This window comes from Morus notabilis, unplaced genomic scaffold (assembly GCF_000414095.1).
Source record: "Morus notabilis unplaced genomic scaffold, ASM41409v2 Scaffold1285, whole genome shotgun sequence".
NCBI classification, from domain to species: domain Eukaryota; kingdom Viridiplantae; phylum Streptophyta; class Magnoliopsida; order Rosales; family Moraceae; genus Morus; species Morus notabilis.
Window position 1 is genome coordinate 66125 of NW_010362783.1, and position 4143 is coordinate 70267.

The 4143-nt window shown below is 35.0% G+C and overlaps 1 long non-coding RNA gene across 1 annotated transcript; it reads right to left on the bottom strand.

Annotated features, from left to right (window-relative positions):
* Positions 1-2238: 2238 nt before the first annotated feature.
* Positions 2239-3907, bottom strand: LOC112092454. The gene is made up of 3 exons (XR_002902608.1): positions 3837-3907; positions 3113-3179; positions 2239-2312 (listed from the first exon to the last, which is right to left on the bottom strand). It is a non-coding gene; the product is annotated as an uncharacterized LOC112092454 (long non-coding RNA).
* Between the last annotated feature and the right edge of the window lie 236 nt (positions 3908-4143).

The window sequence follows — 4143 nt, forward strand, 5'->3', positions numbered from 1 at the left end:
AAGCAATTTTTTCAGCCCTAATTGTTGGTGGCCGAAATTCATAGAGAGAAAAGAGAGAGAAAATATTTTTCTCCAAAAATTCCACATCGTGCATGCGTTGGTGTTTGTGGAAATTCGAGTGTTTAAGAAACCTGTTTTATCTCACGTGTGCCCACACACACGTCTACGTGGAATCAAGGAATTGACGTGGAAGACTTTGGTATTCTAAACACAAAGCTTGGAGCAAGGACTGTTCGTGGTCAAAGAAATTCAAGTTATCATCCGAGTCGGCTTCCAGGTATTTTTTCGGTTGATCCTTGAATCATGTAAATTAATGTGATTAATTTATTCGTGCATAAATTAATATAATCTATAGAGTATGTCAAAAGTTTTATGAAAATTTTTGTTATACACGATCCGCTGTTTTTCATCCCCACGCTTCCGCACCCGAATTCGATTCGGGAACCAGTAGTATAAACTTTGTAAGTTTATCAAATTTGTAATTCGTCCCAGAATGATTACACTCTTTTTTTCTTACCAAGATTTTATCCCAATTGAATTTTTCTTGGTAAGGTTTTTAACGATGCAATCATGAATTATAAATTTAAAAATTAATAAATAAATAATTTTTTTTATATAGTTCGTGTTCATTTCAAATTTCAAATTACAATCTCCCGTATAATTTTTACAATAAATAACTTAAAGATCATTTATATACATATCATATACAATTAATAAACACAATTATATATAATATATATAATAGTATATAAATATATAAAAAACATTCAAAAAATTTTTGGGCACTCGGGCAGTCTCGGGCTGCCCGACCGGGCTCGGGCAGCCAAAACCTGCCCGAAGCCCGTACATGGTCTTTCTCAGGTCGGGTCGGGCAGCCCAAAAATTTAGGCTCGGTCATCGGGTAAAATTTTAGAATTTTCGGTGGTCGCGGGCGGCCCATCCAAAGTTTCAACACTAGTTCAATATATATAATAGTATATAAATATATAAAAAACATTCAAAAAATTTTCGGGCACTCGGGCAGTCTCGGGCTGCCCGACCGGGCTCGGGCAGCCAAAACCTGCCCGAAGCCCGTACATGGTCTTTCTCAGGTCGGGTCGGGCAGCCCAAAAATTTAGGCTCGGTCATCGGGTAAAATTTTAGAATTTTCGGTGGTCGCGGGCGGCCCATCCAAAGTTTCAACACTAGTTCAATATATATAATAGTATATAAATATATAAAAAACATTCAAAAAATTTTCGGGCACTCGGGCAGTCTCGGGCTGCCCGACCGGGCTCGGGCAGTCAAAACCTGCCCGAAGCCCGTCCATGGTCTTTCTCGGGTCGGGTCGGGCAGCCCAAAAATTTAGGCTCGGTCATCGGGTAAAATTTTAGAATTTTCAGTGGTCGCGGGCGGCCCGTCCAAAGTTTCAACACTAGTTCAATGTGGGAAACTTTTTATTTTTATGTTTAACATTTTTTTCTATTTTAGTTTTTTATTTTTTATCCTCATATCTTTTTTTTATTAGATTATTCTCACTAGTGCCCCTAAATTTTAGGGTCATTTTCAGTTTACTCTTTAAATTTTAAAAACTCTCATTTTGCCTCTTAAATTTTGAATTGTTCTCACTTAACCCTTTTATTATAATTTCTGTTAAAATCAAATGACAAAATAGGGTGTTAAGTGTGGTTATGTAGTTTTTATCTATTTCTTTTTAACAGAATTTTAAACAAAAAGATTACGTGACTACGTTATTCTCTTTTTTTCTATTTATTTTTAACAAAAGTTGCTACATAAGAGGTTAAGTGGAAACAATTCAAAGTTCATGAGGCAAAATTAGAATTTTTAAAATTCAAAAGGTAAACTGAAATTGTGACGACCCTAACTTTTGACCGTCGTCCTATACTCATACTTAACGTTACTTAACCTCTAACACTTACTAGTTATAACCTCTTGAAATCTCAGGCCTTTTTTTTTACCATGTACGTTAAAATACTGTAGCATTTAGCTAGCATTTTGTTTTCTACAATTCATATGTCTTAATGCTGTAGCATTTTAACAGCATTCTATACATTAGTCATTCTCAAAATGATGTAGCATTCTGACAGCATTCTGTTATATTAGTCATACTTAAAATGCTGTAGCATTCTGACGGCATTCTGTTACATTAGTCCTCAAAATACATAAAACACTATTTTATTTTACATGTAATGTTTGGTAATGTTTCCAAAACACGTGATACATCCACAACTCACTTGCCCACACTCCACTGCTGCATCCTCTCTGCATGTCCAACAACATGTTTCAGGGAGCCGGTGCCTTACCCAAGCTTTCTACAACACGAACAAACTTAATGAGCTTTCGCTCAGCAAGTACCAATAGGTCATAACAGATGCAATAATTATGCATACCCATATATGCATTCATGTCATATATTATAATACATTATGTACTACTAAAACATGTATGGCTTATGTTTTTCTTCTTTCATTACATTCTTTGTTCTGCTTTCGTCTCATTTTAGTGGTTCACATCGTATTTTCACGTTCTGAACGACTTTCATTTTGTATTTCTCATTCTTTTCATTCTTCTTTACAGATACCGTACCCTTATATGGAATGGTTTCTGTTTTTCATTTTCTTGTCTTTTACTTCTTATGGGCTATGTCTTGTTGTACCATAGCGCGCATAACCAGTGAGGAGTGGGGTAGCTAACCAATCCGACTCAGTCACGGTTTCATATCTTTCATAGTCTCATAATAACCTTTCTTTCGAAGGCTGGTACAAACAGGACGTTTAGTCTCTTACCGTTTATCAATTTTCTCATTGAAACGGTAGCTTTAATTAAATCTTATGAATTTGTGCATTATTGAGCATTTTATGATAATGAGATTAACTTTTCGTTAAAGTTTAACTTTTCATTTCTCTTAGTTTGACATCGACTTAACATCGATACATACTTTTTACAGAATAAAATTCTACGATTACATAAGTCTTGTAGATACATACCTAACATAGTATCTAACATTCATATAGTATCTAACATTCAAAATTCTACTATATGCACAATTTTTGTGCAACATAGAAAAGTAAGCTTGTTCGTGATATAACCATAGAGAAACTATTGTACTTACCAAAGTTCCGCTAACAACGCGTCCTTTGTCTCACTTGACGCTTCCCGACTTCAAGCGTTAATTGATCCTATTGCATAAATTTTTGATCATTAGATTCAAAATCTAAGATCAATAACTAAATTGAAATTTACTTCGGAAAGGTCTACAATCCTTATGTTTGGTATTCAATCCCAAAATATTTCCTATCTCAAGAATTTTGCACTACAACCGTGCAAGTTACTCAGTCATAGGCCTAATTTTCAGTTTCGGTCCAAAACTGTGAATTCTCGTTGTGTTCGATTTCTATGCATCACCGATTATCGAAACACCTTTCTTTTCACACTTTAATCCCTTATTCCTCTTGAAATCCAGTTTTAGTTCAAATTACTCAAACTAAATTTCGGCAGAATTCCGTCTATTTCTGCATGTTTCTCAAGCCAACCTTAGCTCGTTTTATCTGTTGTTTCCACTATCAAACACCAACCATAGCCTTTCTCATTCAAAAACACCATAAATCTTCATCATGGTTTTAGGGTTTTCTCGACTTTTCCAACAAAATTTGCTATATCAAAATTGCTAGAAACCAAGGTTAAATAACCAAAAATCTAACCTTAGATTCTTAGATTCCATGTTCTCAAACCATTTCAAGCAAAATCCTTACCTCTAAAAAATTTGTCCCTACTCTTCTCTACACATCCACGGCAGCAAAGAGAAAGAAAAACAAGATAAAATCTTAAAATCTCACCTTAGGAAACAAAGGTCAATCTCTGGTGGTGCGATGCCTCGATTACTCTGTCGATTTTTGGTCTAACTCACTGTTTCTCACGCTGTAAATTGTTTTTTCCTCTTTATTCTTCTTGGATGCTCTCTGGTTCTTTTCCACGTACAAATGGCCATATATGCATTAGTTCCTCACTTGAACCGACTATTACACAAGCAATGATCAATTTTGTAAACTTTGACTTTTCAACCACCGTTTTGTAAAAAAAATCACAAATATCTCAAAAAAAATCTTCAATTTTTACTTCTCCATTAAGCCTTGACCGGCCACA